The sequence below is a fragment of the Hyperolius riggenbachi genome, chromosome 3 (genome assembly GCF_040937935.1).
Source record: "Hyperolius riggenbachi isolate aHypRig1 chromosome 3, aHypRig1.pri, whole genome shotgun sequence".
NCBI classification, from domain to species: Eukaryota; Metazoa; Chordata; class Amphibia; order Anura; family Hyperoliidae; genus Hyperolius; species Hyperolius riggenbachi.
Genome location: NC_090648.1, coordinates 379623810 through 379646825, shown reverse-complemented (window position 1 = coordinate 379646825; position 23016 = coordinate 379623810). Strand labels below are relative to the sequence as shown.

Genomic DNA, 23016 nt, shown 5'->3' with positions numbered 1-23016 from the left:
CAGATTGACAAAACACTGTGCTCTCCAGAGTACCACTGTCACCCATGTCCTAAAGCCACCACCTTGTGCCATCTGGGCTGTACAACCTAGACATTCTTAACTTTAAATCTGTGCGCTGCAAATAAAATCAACTGCTTCCAAATGTGTAAAGGGGGGGGGGGGGGGGCCTGGAGAGCGAGATTTTGGGCTTGGGAGAAATATAACCTAAATCCTGCCCAGTCTCATGAATTCTGTGCCTCCATCCTGCCATTCCCACTACCAGCCACTAGGAGGAGCTCCGGGTATGATTACTGTCGGGGCGGCTGCGCTCTCTCTCACGTCTATTTGGTGGAAGGAGCCGATGTCAGGGGCTGGTGTAGTTGTCGGTCCAGAAACCCGTCCATCCAGTCTGCTTCCGCTGCTTAATCTGTGAGGAGCGGATCCTCGGGTAGGTCGTGTTGTCTGACGTCATGTGCTGGGCGTGTCACCGCAGAGGATGGCGCATGCAGTGACAGGTGACCGCATGCAACCACACGTGACCGCAGCCTGATTACCTTCCCATGCAGGTATATAGCTTCGGCCTATCATTAGTGCCCCGCAGAAACTGCGCGCTGCAAATGAACTACGCCACTTCCAAATGCACCAAAAATGGCAGTTTATAATTTAAATTGTAAAATGCTGCTGCAGCAGCTCAAAGCAGAAGCGCGTGAGCGGACATCAGCACATTCACTGCAAATAAATAAGATATAGATAGATATGAGTATAGGCCAGAGGGAAAGGATAATTAGGGCACTTTTACTGCACGCCATTTACAAGATGTACAGGTAGGTCAGCTCTGGCTGCCTGTAGCGAGCAGGGGTCACGTGGCAACCGATACTTGGGGCGTGACTACATCTGGCTGCCGATATTGGGAGGACGAGATATGGGACCTGGGAGAAATATAACCTAAATCCTGCCGCGGTCAGGTCTGTGACGGTAATTTTTACTCACAGTAATTACTTCCGTACTGTGCCTCCATCCTGCAGTTCTCGCTACCAGCCACTAGGGGGAGCTCCGGGTGTTATTACTGTTCGGGCAGCCACTCTCACTTCAAATTGGTGGAATGAGGCGATGTGAGGGGCTGAGATAGCTGCCATCCAGAAACACGTCCATCCAGTCTGCTGCCGCCGCTTAATCTGCGAGGAGTGCATCCTCGGGGAAGCCGTGATGTCTGACGTCATGTGCTGGGCGTGTCACCGCAGAGGATGGCGCACGCAGTGACAGGTGACCGCATAGGACCACACCTGACCGCAGCCTGATTACCTTCCCATGCAGTATACGCTTCGGCCTATCATTAGTGCCCCAGTAGCTGCTCTGCATTTAGTTATCATTGGGGAGCACAGAGCATGGTGGAGGATGGAGTAGAGACCTTATAGATGAAGGAAGGAAGAAGGAGCCTGTGTGCTGCTGTAAGTAGTAATGCCTGCCTGTGTACAGTTCAAATGCAAGGAGGCAGAGCACTGTAATTGTGTACAGTGCATGCATAATATGATTAGTGAGGTATTAATATTTTTGGGAATATGGTGTTTGTGCATAGCCCCCAACTGTCCCTCTTTCGGAGTGACAGTCCCTCTTTGGGAGCCCTGTCCCTCTTTCCTCCTCATTTGTCCCTTTTTCTATCTATCTATCTATCTATCTATCTATCTATCTATCTATCTATCTCTACTAAAAAATATGTTTGCTTGACTCTAAACTTTATTACCATCCTTTAAATTGATATATTACTCATTTTAAAATATTAATATGAAGGAATATGAACCAGTGTGGATTGAATTATAAAACAACATATTTTTCTTATGAAATCTTTATGGTATGCGTGACTATGGGTGTGTGATCAGGGGTATGGCAAGGGTGTGGCTTAAGTGTCTCTTTCTTATCTCAAAAAGTTGGGAGGTATGGTGTGTGGAGGTGGAGCTGACTGTAGGTGGCCGTGCATCTGTCAACTTTTGAGTGACCATCCAATTTGTTAATTATGTTTGAACTGGGTAATATTGGTGCCGCCAAGACTATGACCAAATTGAGGCTGAAATTGGTCAAATGTATTGATTAGGCATGCTGGGAAATCTCGAGTCAATGTGGTTGATTCAGTGCGTGGCGGTAACAGCGTGCAATAAAAATATGAATGATGAAAGCAACGGAGACACCCGGCTGCTGTCCCTCCAAATGTTTTATGTGCCCGTACTTTACCTGTCCCCTCAGTGTCTGCACTGTATTTCCACAGATGCGCCCCACGTGACTACCGGCATATAGACATGGGGCGTGTGAATCACACACATGTTATATGCCAGTAGTCATGTGGAGCGCCAATGCAGAAATTTAGTGCTGGCACTCGGGGAGCCCGGGACCGGTGAAATATAAATTCACGGGCACAGAGGGCACATAAATCATTTGGTGGGGTGGCAAGGCAATGTCATAAGGCCATTTCCTGAAAGATTTCATGCTGAAATCAATCAGGATTCGGCCTGCGGTGTATGGGCAGCCAACAGATCTCTCTCTGATACAGGGGCGTAACTAGAAATCACTAGGCCCCCCCTGCGAAACTTTAGATGGGGCCCCCTCCCCCCACTTCCTCAGGTAAACTGAGAACCAATGTTATTCAGTTGGCTAGTGCACACTTGGATGCGGTTTTCCAGTGCAGATAAAAACAGACCACAGTGAAGCATTGGGAGTATTTTCTCTATCAATTACATTAGCGTCTGTGATAAAATATTAATGTTTTCACTCAGACACACATGTTGTGCAGAAAACGCATACAGAAAACACACAGACAGACCAGTGTGCTCCCTGACACAGCTTCTTACTATACTCTGTCCTCTGATGGCACAGAACTGGCTCTGCAGATTCCTCTAGCATCACTACAGTACACAGCACTTGGGTATGGGTAGAGAGATTGGGTATGGGTAGAGAGATTGGGGGCTGAGTGTTGTACAGAAGACCCGGCTGCACACTCTTTAGGAACTGTCTACAAATATTTGTCTGCAAAACTTTGTACAATTCATCAGTGGCTGAGCAGATGTAGTCATTAGAACAATTTTGCAGAGAGCATAAAGTTTTTTTTCTCTCTGTGCCCTTCATTGTCAGTCTCTGAGGACAAGGAAAAGAAACTTCTCCCCCACAGGGCCCCCTCTGGCTTTTGGGCCCCCCTGCGGATGCATCCCTTGCAGGGTCTATTGTTACGCCCATGCTCTGATCCAATCTGATGGAATCTTCCCCTCATCGCCACATGTTTTGGGAGACCTGGAGTGAAGGCAGGGACTTAAGCGGTGGAGGAAGAAGTGTGTTTCAGATTCTAAAATTTGTCAGAAACGGCACTTGGTTGGTCAAGTACATAAACACTGTTCATCTTTTCCACCTTAAAGGGATACTGTAGGGAGGTCCTAGGAAAATGAGCTGAACTTACCTGGGGCTTCTAATGGTCCCCCACAGACATCCTGTGTTGGCGCAGCCACTCCCCGATGCTCCGGCCTCGCCTCCGGTTCACTTCTGGAATTTCTGACTTTAAAGTCAGAAAACCACTCCGCCTGCGTTGCCATGTCCTCGATCCCGCTGATGTCACCAGGAGCGTACTGCGCAGGGACAGACCATACTGGGCTTCTGCTATACACTCCTGGTGACATCGGCGGGAGCGAGGACACGGCAACGCAGGCGCAGTGTTTTTCTGACTTTAAAGTCAGAAATTCCAGAAGTGAACTGGAGGCGGGGCCGGAGCATTGGGGAGTGGCTGCGCCAACACAGGATGTCTGTGGGGGACCATTAGAAGCTCCGGGTAAGTTCAGCTCATTTAACCTCGACCCCCCCCCTACAGTATCCCTTTAAGGCTTAGTGTACCAAAGGCGATATGTGACTTGATGAGATAAACATTTGTATGTACATTACAAAACATATGAATAACCATGGTTGTTTTACTTGGTTTATTTTGCTGCCTGAAAGAGTTAATTTCTAGGCATGGAAGTGACAGCTTCTGTCTTGTCAGTAGTTTGTCAGAAATATAGTAAACATCACTGATAAGCAAATTACTGCCATACAAGTTCTCTTGGCAGAATACAACTTCTGAGGGCAGGGAGAGATAAAATACCTGAACTACTGACCTTTTTCTAACTCTGGGACACTTAATAGGCTATATGGTGTAAAGAAGTGTGGAGGTTGGCACTGCAGATGAAGTATTCTTGAGTATGGAGCTGGCAGGATCCACTATACTTCATACGATATGGTGGTGAATGCGTGCTCTGGTGATAGACATAGCAATGCTGTATAAGGGAAGGGAGAGAGAGGAGAGGAGACCGGCACTGCATTCAACTGTTTAATCCATATTGTAACATAGATGTTGAAAACACGTGACAGTGTAAATCAAAGAACATACCAGTTGCTGGAGTATAGTGGGTAGCGGTGGGTGCTGGGCACTGGGGGCCTTACGGCCGTTTCGCGCAGATATGCGCTTCCACGGAGGCTCTAGTGCGGGCTGGGTGCTGGCCGGGTGTTTAAATACACTGTGTAGTCAGCGTTCGGCGCGCCGAAAAAGACCGCCCACTTCCTCTCAGAATCTCCAATGGTGCGCTGGAACGCATACGCGATCCAGCTGGAGCTTCCTGGAGGATGACGTCACCCCTCTACCTCTGCCCGAGCAGTCCATACTTATTAGGTGGCTGCTGGATGCTATTGCATGCATTAGGCCAGCGTTTTTCAACCAGTGTTCCGCGGCACACTAGTGTGCCGCGGAACGTTGCCTGGTGTGCCGTCCTCTTATCCCCCCTCCCGCACATCCCTGCGGCCGCCGCTGCTATTACATTAGCAGCGGCTGCTCTCCCCTCTCCAGCACATGTTTTTATTCTAGCAGCGTATCTCCCGGCTGTTCTGTGTGTGATGCGCAGGAGGCAGGGCTCGGTTTCCATAGTAACGGCGATACATATCGCCGGTACAGGAAGCCGCTGCCCTGCCTCCTTCCGCATCACACAGAGCAGCCGGAGATACGCTGCTTGAAATATACTATCCTGGGGCACTATACTGACTATCCTGGGGCACTATTCTGGGGCACTATACTAGCTATACTGGGGCACTATTCTGGCCATACTGGGGCACTATACTAGCTATACTGGGGGGCTATACTGGGGCACTATACTGGGGCACTATACTGGCTATACTGACTATACTGGGGCACTATTCTGGCTATACTGGGGGGCTATACTGGGGCACTATACTGGCTATACTGACTATACTGGGGCACTATTCTGGCTATACTGGGGCACTATTCTGGGGCACTATACTAGCTATACTGGGGCACTATACTGGGGCACTATACTGGCTATACTGACTATACTGGGGCACTATACTGGCTATACTGGGGCACTATTCTGGGGCACTATTCTGGCTATACTGGGGCACTATACTGGCTATACTGGGGCACTATACTGGCTATACTGGGGCACTATTCTGGGGCACTATACTAGCTATACTGGGGCACTATTCTGGCTATACTGGGGCACTATACTGGCTATACTGGGGCACTATACTGGCTATACTGGGGCACTATACTGGCTATACTGGGGCACTATACTGGCTATACTGGGGCACTATACTGGCTATACTGGGGCACTATACTAGCTATACTGGGGCACTATACTAGCTATACTGGGGCACTATACCGGGGCACTATACTAGCTACACTGAGGCAACTAAACTCCCTACACTTGGGCAACTATGCTAGCTATGCAGCCGCACCCCAGCACCCCCCCCCCCCCCCAATAGCCTGCTGCGCACGGCACTGTCCACTAGGTCGCGCAAACAACCGGGGGACGCACCCCCCCCCCCCCCCCCCGCGCCGTTCCCCTGAGAAAAATTTGGTCAGACAGTGTTCCCCGGGCCGGAAAAGGTTGGGAACCACTGCATTAGGCAGTGTATATGAGGGGTGATCGCCAGCTTGTGGCCAAATTTAAGATAGCAGTGCTATAAAAATTGTGAATAAAAGCTATATAAAGCTTGTGGACAGTGAAAAATTGGTGTTGTATACAAATATTGTCACACTGATGCGGGAGCAGACTAATGTGAGTACAAAACATGATTAGGATGTGGAAACTGACCACAATATATTAAAGTGATAATGTGCTTAATTAAAATTAATTGTGCTTACAAAAATTGGCACATAGAGTGAAGTGTTGGCTAAAAAGAAAGCTGCGCATATGCGTGCTTTCATAATTGGGAGATAGGGCGAAAAAGGGGGCAAAAAGGACCTATAATTGAACATTAAAGTGTTAAAATAGACATCACAATTAGACCATATTTAGAACGGTACAAGGGAGGGACCTACAAAAATGCGTATATATATATATGTGGGGTGTGTACACCGGTACACCCCTCATATTCCCTAGTATAACCTGTTTATAATAAAGATTCATTTAAGGGCTTAGGAAGAATATAACCACAAATATTAAATCCTAGCATTTAAAATGACTGTGGGGCATAAATTAGCATTGTGTTATGGGTCTAAAAAAACAAGATAGATCAGTATAATCATTGAGTCCCAATGCACCCATGGCATCTGTACGTATTATGAGGAGGACTTCCTCTCTTTTGAGTTTCTTCTCTCTGTCCCCGCCACGTGATGGGGGATACTTGTAATATATTGGCAAAAGTCATCAATCTTGCATTTCCTTCATGGGCTTCCCTCATATGTCTGATCAGGCGTGGGGAACCATGTCCCGATTTTATCGAGTTAAAGTGTTCACTGAAACGTCTGTTAACCGATCTAGTGGTTTCCCCTATGTAGAACCGGCCGCAGGGACACCATAACAAGTATACAACGAACTCGGTTTGGCAGGTGAAAAATGATTTAACCGAACGGCGTAAAGGCCCCAGTTGGTAACTGGTTCCGGTGCGCATTTGTGAGCAGGAAATACAGTGGCCACATCTATGATTACCCTGCGGCCTGAAGTGAGTTAACCAGGTTTCTGTTCGGGGGCTCTGAAATTCGATTTTACTGATGTGGGAGCCTATTGTAGGAGCACGCCTAAATGAAAATAAAGGTCCATCATTAACCAGGCTTTTGAGTAGAGGGTCTCTAGTGAGGATCTCCCAGTTCTTTATGATAGCACTTTTGATCTGTTCTGCCATTCCAGTATAGTCGAATGAAAAGAGTGCTTTATTTGTGACATTCATGTCCTTCTCATGGGTGGTTCTTAGCAAATCTTCTCTGTTTAGGTCCTTAGCTCGCTTAAAGGCATTTTGTATTGTTCCATTTTCATATCCCCTCGCTGCCAATCTTCTGCCCAGCTTCTCGGACTGAAGGACGAAATCTGTGTCGCGTGCGTTATTACGACGCAGTCGGAGGAACTGGGCGTAAGGCAGCGAGCGGGTAATATGGTCAGGATGGAAGCTTTTCTTATGCAACAGTGCATTAGATGCTGTAGCTTTTCGGTATCCTCTAGGGATCAGCTTGTCCTCATCGATGATTAACTCTAAATCTAAGAACGCTATCCTCTCCTTGGAGGTAGTAGCAGTGAAGATCATATTGGCCGTGTTGTTATTAATATAACCCATGAAATCATTGAAGGTGTCACAAGTCCAGGACCAGAATACGAGGATGTCATCCACGTACCTGGACCACGTCCTAAGCTGGCCGACGAATGGGTTACGATTGGAGTGGATATGCTCCTCTTCCCACCAAGCCAAAAAAAGGTTAGCGTAAGTGCATGATACAGCTGTGCCCATGGTGGTGCCTGAGACCTGCCAGTACCACTTGCTGTCAAAAGTGAAGGCGTTATGTGTTAGCACAAATTGCAAACACTCACATATAAAATCTTTATATGTCTCGTCCTTGCCGGTGCGATCCAAAAATGATCGTATCGCTCTGAGTCCTAGATTGTGCGGAATGCGACTATAAAGGCTCTCAACGTCGATGGCTGCAAGTATGTCTCCATGATTCCAGTGGAACTCCTCTATACCTTTCAAGACATCAATTGTGTCTGCCATGTGAGAGGGCACTAGATCTAGTAGGGGTCTCAGGACATGGTCCAAGTACCTGGACAACCTTTCCGTGGTCGACCCCATCCCAGAAACGATGGGGCGACCCGGAGGGTTGGTCCGGGACTTGTGCACCTTCGGTATGTGGTACCAGATGGGCTTGGTTGGATGTGTTGGCAGAAGGCCATGGGCTAAAGTGGGTGGTAACACTCCTCGTTCAACGCCCTTTCTTAATAGTGACCTAAGTAAATTCTGGTAGCGTAGGGTAGGATCTGAAGGTAGGCTTTGATATGTTTTCGTATCTTGAAGCTGTCTTATTGCCTCATTGCGGTACTGTTCCGCCGTCATCACAACGATTGCTCCTCCTTTGTCCGCTCTCCTTATTTGTAGATCAGGTCTATTTCTTAACCATTTCAAAGCTTTTTGTTCAGAGGTAGACAGATTGCTTTCCACTTTCGGGTAGATCTCTGCTTTCAACTCTTTTTCAATGACTTTCTGAAAGATGTCAAGACTAGATCCCGCCTGAATGGGAAATGGTGCTGTTGACTTACAAGGTCTGAAACCGGCATAAGGGTTCATGGCGCTATCATTGGACTGGGCCTCTAATTCTGTCAAAATATTTAGATTTTGTTGGTCCTGGCTTGTCCAATTGACAGATGAGCTAAAGCCTAACGGGCCTACTTTGGCGTTTCCCCAACACATAGTGCGTGGTTCTTCCGTTGGGGTTTGCTTCTTAAGAAAATGCAATTTAATGTTCAATCTCCTAATGTTCTTATAAAGGTCTATCTTGAAGTGGGCAAAGTCAAAGTCCGTCGAGAGACTATAATTAAGTCCTCTCTGTAATAGCTCGGTTGTTCCTTGTGGAAGGGAGTGTTAGGATAAATTGATGACTTCAAGAAGGTTATCCTCAGGCTGTATTGATAGATTTAGAATCTCTTCTTTTTCTGATTCCTGGGGTTTTTTTTGTCCTCCCAGGATAGGTGCTTCCCCTTCCTTTTGTTTCTTGGTTTTGCCTCTCCCTCTCCTTGTGCTCCGCCTAAAGGGCGGGCACGATTATCCCCATCGAATTTGCTTGTTGAATCTTCTACGACTTTGCCTTTTCTCTTTTGATCATCTTCGTCACTTGACTCTGTGTCTGTAGTCCAGTGACCTTTGCCTTTTCTTGGAGTCCTTGGTTGTCCTCCTCTTTGCCAGGAAAAATATTTTTTTAAATGGTAATCCTCCTTGTCTCTTTGGAACTTTCGCAACTTACGTTCCTTTATATTATCCTGCACAGTATTCAACTTTCGATCAATCTTCTTCAGTGTCTTGATATACTGAGGGCGATCTACAAGTTCTTGGTAACGAAGTTTCACGGCTTCTATTTCCTTAACAGTTTTGGCGTGTTCTTGTCTTGATCGATCTTAGACAATGTCTTGAAGCTTTGCCGCATGTTCCAGGTAGGCCGTTTTCCACTTTTTGACGAAATCCTCATCCTCTTGATATTTGGATGGTTCGACGTACCGTCTAAAGCCTCTCGCTGTGATCTGGTCGTCCTTGTACTGTTGTAATGTTGTGACGGTCCAGAATAATTTTATCTCCTTCTCGCTCAATCTCTCCAAACTGGTCTCTGCAACCCTCGCACCCACCGTTTTATTAGAGTATGACGATGATGAAGAGCTTTTGAAGAAACTCTTAACGTCATTCCTGCCAATTGCTACTGCAGCTGCTCCCTCTTCATCTCCACTGTCCGAACTTTCGTTGTCAGAATCTGAGTGGATATCATCTTGAGCGGTACTCATCGACATGCTGCGTGCTCTAACCAATTGTAGCAGTAAACGATATGGTGTAAAGAAGTGTGGAGGTTGGCACTGCAGATGAAGTATTCTTGAGTATGGAGCTGGCAGGATCCACTATACTTCATACAATATGGTGGTGAATGCGTGCTCTGGTAATAGACATAGCATAATACGTACAGATGCCATGGGTGCATTGGGACTCAATGATTATACTGATCTATCTTGTTTTTTAGACCCATAACACAATGCTAATTTATGCCCCACAGTCATTTTAAATGCTAGGATTTAATATTTGTGGTAATATTCTTCCTAAGCCCTTAAATGAATCTTTATTATAAACCGGTTATACTAGGGAATATGGGGGGTGTACTGGTGTACACACCCCACATATATATATATACGCGTTTTTGTAGGTCCCTCCCTTGTACCGTTCTAAATATGGTCTAATTGTGATGTCTATTTTAACACTTTAATGTTCAATTATAGGTCCTTTTTGCCCCCTTTTTCGCCCTATCTCCCAATTATGAAAGCACGCATATGCGCAGCTTTCTTTTTAGCCAACACTTCACTCTATGTGCCAATTTTTGTAAGCACAATTAATTTTATTTAAGCACATTAGCACTTTAATATATTGTGGTCAGTTTCCACATCCTAATCATGTTTTGTACTCACATTAGTCTGCTCCCGCATCAGTGTGATAATATTTTTATACAACAGCAATTTTTTACTGTCCACAAGATTTATATAGCTTTTATTCACAATTTTTATAGCACTGCTATCTTAAATTTGGCCACAAGATGGCGATCACCCCTCATATACACTGCCTAATGCATGCAATAGCATCCAGCAGCCACCTAATAAGTATGGACTGCTCGGGTAGAGGTAGAGGGGTGACATTATCCTCCAGGAAGCTCCAGCTGGATCGCGTATGCGTTCCAGCGCACCATTGGAGATTCTGAGAGGAAGTAGGCGGTCTTTTTCGGCGCGGAAGTGCCGAACGCTGACTACACAGTGTATTTAAACACCCGGCCAGCACCCAGCCCGCACTAGAGCCTCCGTGGAAGCGCATATCTGCGCGAAACGGCCGTAAGGCCGCCAGTGCCCAGCACCCACCGCTACCCACTATACTCCAGCAACTGGTATGTTCTTTGATTTACACTGTCACGTGTTTTCAACATCTATGTTACAATATGGATTAAACAGTTGAATGCAGTGCCGGTCTCCTCTCTCTCCCTTCCCTTACACTTAATAGGCTGCCACTGATTAGAGACAGAGACAGTAAATTATTCAACCAACTTTGTAAATGTTTGAATATAAAAGAAAAACCTGGGGGAACTTTATTTTGGGGTAAGGTATTTTAGGAGTAGGAGGATAAATATAATTGCTTATCTCATCAGTTTATTTTTACCTTGGGTTCACTTTAAAGGTTTCTTTTGATGCTATATTATTATTGGAGTCAGAACCATTCAAAAGATGCCACACTCAAGAATCCTATGTGCACTGCATCTAATGCCTGGTACACACCATGCAATTTGTCAGATAGACAAGTCAAATCAACTATTTCCAACAGGTCCAATGTGATTTCCAATTATTTTTCTAAACGATTTTTTGATCACATCTCTACGAAATTAATTACAAAAAAGAACGATCGTAAATCAGATTGGACCTGTCGGAAACAATCGATTTGACCGGTCTATCTGATGGGAAATTGCATGGTGTGTATCAAGCATAAGATATAATATTGTCATTTCCAGTACCAGCCACAAGGGTGTCATTTAAAGTGTACTTGTAGGGAATAAAAAGTGCCCCTACTGGGTACTTACCTTGGTAAGGGTAAGCCTCTGGATTCTCTGTCCTCCTCCACTGAGCCGTTCTAGCACTGAGACCCCCGAAAAACCACTTGTAGATGGTTTGCGCATGCACAGAAGCATGGACCCATTCAGGCTCCAGCGGAAAAAGCCAAGCCTAGTCTGTTCTGTGCTACTACGCAGGCGACGTGCAGCCACACTTCAGGTCTCATCACTGGATCAGCCTGGCTGAGGAAGATAAGGGAAGCTTCTGGAGGATCCAGAGGCTTCCCCCTCCCGAGTATCCAAAATAGGCTGCAGCAAACATTATAGGTTTGCTTTTAGGCTGGTTTTACACTTGAAAAGTGTGTTTGCGGTGAGATGCACACAAATGCCTAACCTATAACCCTGCAGTGGAGTGCGCCGACAGGGTCATATGCATAGCACAGCCCCCTCGTCGCGTGACTTACTCCCTGCTGGACAGTAAGTATGTCACTGGGATTCTCTGGTTTCCCTGTTGTATTCCAGTCATTCAGCACATCCACACCGCAGACATTGCCCATTGACTTAATTGCTTCCTCCGCCGCTGCATGGAACTCGGACGGTAACGTTGACTTTGGATCGGGCAGTTCCATCGCAAGGCGACACGGTAAGTGTGCTAGTCCCAATTGCCTAGCGTTTACCCCAATCCCCCCCCCCCCAGTTAAACTTTACCTGCCTGCCATCCGCACTGAGAGATTTACGCATTTGACTACCGGCATATAGCATGTGGTGACATCACGCCCTCCGTGCTCTAATGCTGGTGACCAAGTGGGGGTGCAAATGCGGAAGTACGAGGAAACGGGCGGTGTGACAGGTAAAGTGTAACTGCACGGGCACCGGGGGGGGGGGGCATAATACATTAGGGGCACAGTGGGTGGGGTTGGTGAGGCGGCATCACCTGAGACGGCTGGTTCCTGAGAAAAATCATGTTGAAATTGATTGGGAATTGGCCTGCGGTTTATGGCAGCCTACAGATCTCTTTCAGATCAGATTTGACCAGAGAGAGATCTGTCTCTTAGTCGATCAGCCACCAAAATCACTAGATGTATGGATGCCATAAGTATTCAAAGCAGGTGCTTACAGCAGGTGGGTAAGTATTTAGCGTAAATACTTACAGTGGGTTGGGCATGTATTTAGTGCAGGTGCTTACAATGGGTGGATAAGTATACAGTGCATGTGCTTACAGCGGGTGGGTAAGTATTCAGCGCAGATGCCTACAGGATGTAGATATGTATACAGCCCAGGTGCCTACAGGGTGTAGATACGTATACAGCCCAGGTGCCTACAGGGTGTGGATTTGTATACAGTGCATTTGCTTTCAGCGGGTGGGTAAGTATTCAGCGCAGGTGCCTGCAGGATGTAGATATATATACAGCCCAGGTGCCTACAGGGTGTAGATACGTTTACAGCCCAGGTGCCTACAGGGTGTGGATCCGTTTACAGTACACGTGCTTACAGCAGGTGGGTTAGTATTCGGCACAGATGCCTTCTGGATGTACAGTAGATATATATACAGTGCAGGTGCCTACAGGGTGTGGATTTGTATACAGTGCATGGGCTTACAGCGGGTGGGTAGGTATTTGGAGGTCTATGGAGGTTTCATGTCAGATGATATAAAAGTTTACTGTGTGGCGTTGAAGAAAGATAGTTGCTGCATTATTTTATTTACATGTTGCATAATTTTATTTACATGTTACATTATTTTATTTTTATGCAGACACACCTTGTGAGAAAATGCCTTTTGAGGGGAATGGAAGCATGAGAAAACCTGGTAATAAATGAATCTGGTGCATTAATGTTTGTATTGTACGTGCTCAGGTGGTAAAACTGTGATGTGTGTATTCAGTGCAGGAAGTTTATGTCAGACTGACTAGTCTCCCTGTTTTAGTGCCTGTTTCCACTGTGCTGGTGTGCGTCTTGCGAGATGCACGCCGGTGCTTGCAGTGATGCAAGAATGCCTCTGAATCCCTCTAGCTGTGCCATGCATGGCTATAGGGATTCAGATGCGTGATGCATATTTTGGCTGCATGCCATCTGATTCTCCCCCCCACATGCAATATTTTTCAGTAAGCCGTGTTTCCCCATCTGATACTGCATGTGGGAAAACGCAGTGATTCGTGTCTAGTGGAAACCAGCATTAAGGGCCTAAACCCACTAAAGCAGTGGTGCGCAGTTGTTTCCGCTTTTCAGCAACACATCAATGTTACAGATGCTGAAAAGCGGGCACAACTGCGCACAACTGCATTAGTGGGCTCAGGCCCTTAGGCTGTAAGCTTTAGCAGGGTGTTTCTAGTTAAATGTACATAATGTGATTGTTTCAGGCTTGGTAATAGGGGATTGTGTATTGTTCTATAGAAAACAGTAGTGTTGTTCGTTGTAAAAATATACTGTGTAACATGTGTATGCAACCATAGATTAGAAATGAAAAAGATAATTATTAAAGTTAATTATATGCCAATCAAGCAACATTACCCCTGGCAGCAAAACAAATGAAGGAAAAGCAAAGCAAAGCATTCTTATAACTGAAAACAGTACAGCACCATATAATTGGAAAGTCCAAACGTAGCAGAGCGAAGCAGGCTATTTTGGCGCGCTGTGCGCCGGCATTTCAGCAATGCCATGCTGCGCACCCCCCGTAGCAGTAATTTGGGGCTCTGGCAGCGGCCAGACCCTGAATTTCGTCTCCCTCCGAGTTGTGACAACTTGGAGGGGAAATAATAACGCAGCCTCGGAAATTTAGCGGCAGCAGGGAGAGCCGTCATTTGGCTCTCCCTGCACCGAACTGAATGGCGCCAATACAATATGTACTCTAGTAGAGGGATATACTCTTTGAAACATACATCATACATAAGTAACAGCAATTACCTAACAATGGATATAAATCAAGACCTGGCATAGGACAAGATCAGACGTGTAATAGATATGGAAGACCTGTGATATCAGAACCCAGGGGGACTACATTTTTCTGAACTGAACCATACGAACCTCTACAGTTGCAATCATCTGCTCATGGATCATAATGTGGTGTACTATTACTGGACCATTATCCATCTGGGCATCTTTCCATTTAGAGGCTAGGTAAGACTTGGCTGAATTGGCAATATGTTGCACCAGTCTGGGGCCTGAGAGATGCATGGAGGTAAGGCCCGTACACACTGGTGATTTCTATCGCCCAGCAGGTAGCGGTACACGAATCCTTGGGTGACATGCACTTGGGCGCTATGCATATGACCTGTCAGCGCACTTTGCTGCAGGGTCATATAATGGACATTTGTTGCGCTGCAGCAGGAGCATCTCACTGCATCACAAAGCAAAAAATAAAGCAAACCTTTAAATAAGCTGTGAGATGAACTATTGCATCTATACTCCTAAATAGGACTTCCTTGGAGTCTCGTAGTCTTATTTTGTGTTTAAAAAGTTAAAAAACGTACATTTATTTATTTTTCATCTAAGGTGAATGATGACTGTTTTTAATGTTCTATCGGTCATATCTAGATCTGTTGATCATTTTTATCTATTTACCTGCTCTCAGAAGTATTTCTATGGCATGCAAGAGTTTTATTGCTGTAATTAGTTACGAGTAAGAGTTATGCTGCAGTCTAACTGAAGAGATTGTGACAATTACCGCCCTGGATTCTTAACACTTACAGCGAGAGAAAACTGAGCATAGCCTAGTTCTATGTAGGCTTAAGATGTACATACACACGGTTATCTCATGATGTCTAATATCCGTACATGTATCCTTAAAGAACAAGCGACACCCATGCTAACCTAGAAATAAAAACACATATATAAGTATTATCTACTTATATATGTGTTTTTATTTCTAGGTTAGCATGGGTGTCGCTTGTTCTTTAACAGATGTATTGTGCTATCCACGTAATGAATCCTGTGAATTTTACAAAGGAAAAGCAGAAAATCCTATTCTAGGCAGTGGCCATTTTGCCAAGCTAATGTTGACATCATATCCTCCCTGACTCTTGTTTTTCCCCCCTCCTTTCTCTTGCTCATTGTGTATTCATTAGCTGCCCTTCTCCCAGAGTCTTCAGAGACTCCCACTGAGGTGTATACTAGGAACTGCACTGTCTTATCCTCCAATCGCTGAGTCACCTCAGCCTTGCTTGTAAATACAAGTAATCAGAGGGAGTTTCTGATAAGCAGCAAGGCAGGGAAATAAATAGAAGAGGAGGAATATATTATAGATAAAAAGAACTCCCAGCATTCAACTCTTTGGCACGGTTTAGCACTAGTTACAGTGCGCCTAAAGTATGTCATAACTTCAAACCATAACAGCAGAAAAAGTTTTGCAAGTTTTGAATGCAGGATTAGCATCTTTATCACTTAATACACTCAGACCAGTTGCTGTTGAAATTTGACTTTTATGGTGACAATCCCGCTTTAAAGCAAACCTGAAGTGAGAAAACTCACTTCAGGTTTAAAACTTGCCTAAGAAGGGAGTAAGTCTCTAGGTACTATAAAGGCTGACAGTTCCTCTGTGCTGCCCATTGTTCCCGTGTTGGAATCATAACGCCACTGAGCTAAACACCGTGAGCAAGCACCGGCAGGTGCGAAACAATTGTCGGGAGGACGGGCTCTGTGTGTTGGGTGACATCTGGACGGGTGATGTAATCTGATGGTGTTTCCATTTTCTTACGCTGCTACATTATTTTACTCATGTATGTGCAATAAATGCTGACTGAAGCGCACTGGTGCCCATGCTTTTTCTCTCAAGAGTGACCACATTGTTCCTGTGTTCCTGCGCTTCCCTCTGTTTAGTTAAATATGTAAGGCTTTGTTCACAAAAATGGTGCAGGTAGCGCTTTCGTCAGCGGAAAGCATACGAAACACGCAGATATAAACCGTCCCATAAGGAATTATTGCACAAGAGCTTTTAGGTCGATTTTGAAAATCACTTGAGCTGAAAAAATTGTGAAAACGCTCTAGATGTGAACAAGCCCTAACAGGTTCAGTTTAAAGTACCCCTGGATTGGGGAAAAAGATTAAAAAGAATGTGTAGCCTCCTAAAATGCCCCCTTTTTTTTTCAGACAGTCTTTTTACACATCAATAGATGAGCTGAAACGCCGCTATCCCGCAGCAAAACGAGGCTTTAAGCACCCGGGGCAAATTGCGGGGCTCCTTCTGTTATAAACTGTTCTTATCACCTTGCTTCGACACCATCGTCTCACAGACTGTGAGATCACTTGACTCTCCACACAGCAAACAGGAGATAGACTTTCTCAGGCTTCTTCAATGTTTACGTTATTTATTCAAGTCACAGAAAGACAGATAGATACAGTCATCATATCCTAGCTAGGCCAATCTTCATGTTGCGTTACAAGCTCGTGATGAGACTCCCTGCTGAAGTCTATCAGGTACCTTCTTCCTAACTACGTTACACTAAACTACCTATGTACAGCATACATTATATCAGATTACAGAAAGGAAGAACATGCTTAGAGGTCGTCCCAGTCAGCCTTGCTAGCTAGTGCGGAAGGAAGAAGCAGAAGTGAGCTCTCATAGCTCCCTCAGCTTTTAATACCGACTAGGAAAGAGTTAAATATGACATCATCTTCGCCACCCCCTAGACCAGATTATTTGTGGACCCACTCGTGGTGTCATCATACACATCTACTTGATTAATAATCAATGAGGCATTTGACCCATATGCAGGAACGTGGATGTTTAGTAAATATGGCCAATGTTTTCTGTTCCTGGGGTAGTGTTAAGGTCAGAGTAGTCCGATGGCCTTCTTTTAGGAACATGTTCTCAGTATCTGCGTGTATCCTCTGCTACACGCAGACCCTGAGATGCCTCTGCCTGCATCACAAAACCTCTATTTTAAAGGCATACACTGCGGACAAGCCTTTTACATAAAACTCAGGCCAAGTAACTGAGGCCTACTTAAATTATAACAATCCCCCCTAAAACGGCTTGACCCGCAGATCCCAGCATCTGAACCTCCCAGTACCTAGTTTCTTTTCTTTTATGTTTCACTTTTCGATGTTCGTGCCCACACAACTTCTCTGCTCTAGGCGATTACCCCTGGAAGAGAGAGAGCAAGACCTCTTGGTCTTCCTGTAACCAGGCTCTCTGGGGAGGCCCTACTTCTAAATCCCTCTATACCACATACTCAGCATTTGCGTCACTTACGTATCACTCACAAACTTGCATGACCACAGAAAAGTGAAACTCGTTTGGTTGTTACAAAACGGAGCAGTGCCAGGTGCCTTCTAAAAGAGCGCCTTTATACAATCAGCTCCATCACAGGTACTACTAAACCTATACCCGTAACCCTGTATATCCCTTAATTTAAACTATTGGTTCAGGAGATTGTTTATGAGGCACCAATCTCTGGACCAGGTTAATTTGTTTTACGTAATTTTAACACGCAACCTCACCTGGATAATGATGCCTAACGTTGTCATCCCCATCCAGACGACCAGTGGGTGTAGAAAGAACTTTGGAACTGCAGAGGCCCAGTCCGAGTGTCCCTGGAACATCACCGGAACCTTTGTCCACCAGGTCAGACTGGAACTCACCTGCTCATTTTTGTGTTCTACCTCGTGAAGATCACCTGTATCATGGTGAAATCTTACCTCTAACTTAGTGTACTGTTTGTTTAACCTTTGTAACAAAAGGGGGTCGTCTTGGATCAAAACCTGTTTCCCTTTGTCCCATGTCGTGTTCTCTTTCAGGACGGGAACTACCCGTGAAACTTTGAATTTTAGATTTTTCTTACCAATTTGAAAAACAACGTCATCCAACCTGGATGACAGGATCCATATGGGATCTCCACTCACCCAATATGTTCCCCTTGGAAACTCCCCCTTATCGGAACAATTATGAGAATATACCTTGAATGTATCATTAGACCTTATGTTAAAAAACCAAACCTTTCCTTCAGCCACCGGAACTATCGGTTTGGCTTCAGGGTGGATCTTTTGAATGGTAGTCTCGCATTCTGCGTTATTGAGCCTGCAGGCTTCTTCACTAAATTTGACTTGCCCCGGCCAACGCAGGTACTTCTGCAAGAATTGCCCGCATGAGGACAACTCTACTTGCTTCACCTCCCCGTCTAGCACCAAAAAAGGTTGACCTCTCAGGTCCTGGTGTAAGACACGGGTTGCGGTGGGAACTAAGGAAGTAGCGGTGCCTAAAGGAATGTTGCACCGTTTCCATTTGTTCACCCAAACATCTCGAAGCTGCCATGCAAAAGATCCTTCTCCAGAAAAATTAATATACCTCCCCTTGTCCAATTTCTCGCTCACAAAATATGTCCCCAGCTGTCCTGATTGGACCTCTTCCCCCCTTATGTCCTGAGGCACACTATGTACCTGAGGTCGGGAAGACTGTACTCTCTGCAATCGTTCGATTAAGAGTACCTCTTCACTTACCCAACTATCATGAGGATAAGCTGTTGCATATGGACTGTGTAATATCGTCCCCTGTTGTGACCCGTGTGGTGTGAATGGGGTTCCCTGTGTGGGCTTTCCCTCCCCCGGGACCGCTCTCCCCACCCTCTTTGTCACCTGGAAATGTGGCTTGATCTCGATTTTTACTTCTTGTTTCGAGAACCACCCACCCTCGGCTTTCCAGCCTTTACGTGTGTATAGTTGTTTCAGAGGCACTCTCTGTTGGTAGCTCCAGAGTGTGATGTTGTCCCCTGCGTCTCTCTGGTAAGAGAATTGACGCCTCCTGCTCGTTCCTCCCCAATCTGGAACCATCTCACTCTGCATAACCAAGACAAGGTACCCCTGAATCACACACTCCACCTTTTGCATGTACCCATTGTACTGCAATGTACCTTTTAACAAACCTTTGGATTGGTGCATCGATTCTGGGAGTGTGACCTTCAATAGCAGATTTACCCTGCCTTTCCAGTCACCCTGCCAGCACACCTGACCTTTCTGACCTTTCACCCACATTGTGCCATGAAATTTGTTTTCTCCTGGCACAAATGCTCTTTCCCTCCATCCCTGCTTGGTCCATCTGTGCCAATCAGAGGGAGGTGTGAAAGGATCAGTACCTTTGTCACCCAACATCAACATGTTTGGGCCTTGTAACTGAGGCCTACTTAAATTATAACACCTTCCTGCTAGGGGCAGAGCTTTGAGCTGTAGCTCTGCCTCCATCCGCGTCAATCTCCCGCGGATCTCCGCCTCCTCCTGCCCCTCTGTCTTCTTTCACTGAGAGGGGCGGGAGGAGGTGAAGATCCGCAGGAGATTGACGCGAATGGAGGCAGAGCTGCAGCTCAAAGCTCTGCCTCCCCGGGCAGCAAATTCCATGACTTTGAAAGTCACGGATTTTTGCCCTGGTAATTGGGGGTGATTAAAGCCTTGATTTTCCGCAGGATAGCGGCATTTCCGCTGATCTATTAATGCTTAATAAGAATGGCTGAAAAAAAGGGGCAGGAGGCTTCAGACTCTTTAAACGAAGCCCATGATGAGCAACATTACCTCTTCCCGAGTGTCCAGATGCTGATTGCTGTCCTTGATCTCTCTTCAAACAGCGCATGCGTTGGGGGACATAAGAGGACTGAAGGGCCCCGAGGACAACGAGCAGTATCAGGAGACTCGAGGAGGTAACAAAGAACAAAGATGCAGATCAGATGTTCTGACTAAAGTTTGACCACACATTGTGTACTCTTTCCAGGTGGGCGAATCAGACACTATGGAAGCCAAAAAAGCGCAGGACAACCAAGTAATTGGCATTTTTTTAAAAAGTTGATAGATATGTCAGCCTTCCTATCCAACTCACTACAGGATCATTGGGAGAAAATCTTCATATGGTAAGACTGGACACGATTGTACAATCACAGCTGTACTGTATATTTCCAGATTGAAAGATGAATCTGCCAGTTTGGCAACTAGAATAATGCAAAAGGGATTACAGATGGCAGTCTCCATACACCTTCTATTTTATGCTGGGAATACACCATGAGTTTTATGGCAGATAAATGACTCGATAGATAATTTCAAACAGGTACAATATGATTTTAGTTTTTCTGATCGATTTTTTTTATGGAAGTGAACGGAAATCAATCAGAAAATCAGTTGGAAAAAGGTTTGGAAAATCTGTCAGAAAGTAAATCTGCCGAAAAAAAATCAATTGTGTATTCCCAGCATAAGATACCCTTTGAAAACAATAGGCCATTGGCTCTAACTAAAGGTGTGTGCATACCTTTGCCTTATGTCACCCGTCGGGACCTGATCGCCTTGGATGACATTGTACAGATGTGTGTCAGCTGTTTAGCGGAGGGATGACGGAACAGGGTGTATGTGACGCTCTGTCTAGATGATCTGCCAGACTGATCATTTGTGGCGGTCGAGGGCTACTGTACACACGCACGCTTGATTATCGGCTGAGGTGGTCATTACCAGTTGCCTCAGCCGACTTTGGTCAAACGTGTACGAGAAAGTGCTGAACAGTTTTAAAACTACAGTAACACATTTACAACATCTTACGAAGGATATTCGTTATATACTCATACAAACTTCTACCGTATTTTTCGGACTATAAGACGCTCCGGACTATAAGACGCACCCAGGTTTAGCAGGCAAAAACCAGGGGAAAAAAAAAATACTAAGCCTAGGTGCATCCATGGTCCAGGCGTGTCTTATGGACCTTTACCCCTCCCCAAGATGTCTCTAAATTACACTGCCTAACTTCACTAACCACTGCTTCCCCCACTAACTATACTACATTTCACAAATCCACTGATACCATCTTCTCCAGCTACACTACACTACACAACACAAACCCCTGCTCTCCCCCAAAACACTAGCTATGCTAACCACTACAATATAAATGAGATCTATCTCACCTATCCAGCCTGGGTGGCATCTGTTCCCTGCTTCAGTAATAAACCTGTCCCCGCAGCAATAGCCCGATGAGTTTTCCCTGCATCAGCAATGAGCCTGTCACCGCAGCGAGGAGGCAGCAGCTCAATACGAAGTTTTCCCGTATCAGAGTGTCCGTCGGAGGAGGCAGCCACTTGATACAAAGTTTCCAGCATCAGCCAGAATGTCCGTGGGAGGAGGCAGCCACTCGATACAAAGTTTCCAGCATCAGCCAGAGTGTCCCCGCAGCGAGTCAGCAGCAGCCCGACCTAAAGTACTTCCTGAATCAGCATGATCAGAGCAGTACAAAGACACCTTCAGCCGCTATATCGGCAAGAGTCCTCTGAGGCTTCCATACTGTGTTGTTTACTGGCGCCCTCCAATCACCTGCAGCGCACGTGCGCGGGGTTATGGGCTGACACCAATAAACAACACAGTATGGAAGCCTCAGAGGACTCTGCCGATATAGCGGCTGAAGGTGTCTTTGTACTGCTCGGATCACGCTGATTCAGGAAGTACTTTAGGTCGGGCTGCTGCTGACTCGCTGCGGGGACACTCTGGCTGATGCTGGAAACTTTATATCGAGTGGCTGCCTCCTCGCACGGACATTCTGGCTGATGCGGGGGAACTTTGTATCGAGCGGCTGCCTCCTCCCTGCGGACACTCTGGCCGATGCTGGAAACTTTGTATCCAGCTGCTGCCTCCTTGCTGCGGACACTCTGGCTGATGCGGGGAAACTTCATAGCGGCTGCTGCTATCATCGGACACATGCGCCCCCATATAGGTAAAAGCTGCATTCGGACTATAATACGCAGTGACTTTTTCACCCCACTTTTGGGGGAGAAATAGTGCGTCTTATAGTCCGAAAAATACGGTATATACTTATTTATGTATATTTATATCTGCTATATAATCTTATGTGTGCAAGCTAGAGAGATTTACTACATGATATTTGATTGTGCTCAATTTCATTCAATTATTTTATTTCATTTTATCCATTCATTTACTTGTTTATTGGACCAATTAAAGTGCAGTATTATCTTTTAATACCCTGCGCTACTTAGTGCTACATTTGTCCCCATTTGTGCTGCAAAAATTCAGATTTGTGTAGCTTTCATTTTGTAGATAATAGCACTTATGTTTTCCAAAACAGTAACATCACCCATCCCTGTACAACAATCAACAGACATGAAACTGGCATGCGTGGGTAGTGCTTTGCATGTGTGTGTTTGTGCTGCAAAAATCGTCTTTCTATCTTTTTTAGATTTTGAGATATTCAAGTTTTCATACAGGTCAAACGTTCCCTCAGCCCCCTACAACATCGCAAAGGTTGACGAGGCTGAGTGAACTTTTGACCTTTAAAAAACCATGAATATCTCTGAAACTAATAGAAAGATTAATTTTGCAGCACAAATGAGCACACACATAGCACTACACACCCATACTTGTTTCATGCCCGTCGGTTATTGTACAGGGGCTGGGTCATGCTACAGTTTTGGAGAAAATAAGTGCTATTATCTTCAAATCGAAAGCAGCACAAATCTTTATTTTTGGGCACAAACGTAGCACTAACCAAACATGATGGCGTTTTTTTATTT

The 23016-nt window shown here is 45.6% G+C and overlaps 1 protein-coding gene across 11 annotated transcripts in view; it reads left to right on the top strand.

Annotated features, from left to right (window-relative positions):
* The first annotated feature begins 322 nt into the window (after window positions 1–322).
* Window positions 323–23016, top strand: part of BCL2L14 (BCL2 like 14) — a 126649-nt gene continuing 103955 nt past the window's right edge. For 5 of the 11 annotated variants that reach the window (XM_068277332.1, XM_068277331.1, XM_068277325.1 and 2 more), the window contains exons 1-5: window positions 323–427; window positions 13296–13349; window positions 18015–18101; window positions 20089–20160; window positions 20232–20367. The gene's annotated coding sequence lies outside the window, so the exon portion shown is untranslated. Of the gene's footprint in view, window positions 428–481; window positions 546–777; window positions 945–1094; window positions 1428–13295; window positions 13350–18014; window positions 18102–20088; window positions 20161–20231; window positions 20368–23016 lie in introns of those variants that run through there. The other 6 variants (XM_068277324.1, XM_068277323.1, XM_068277326.1 and 3 more) reach the window with 6 other exon arrangements.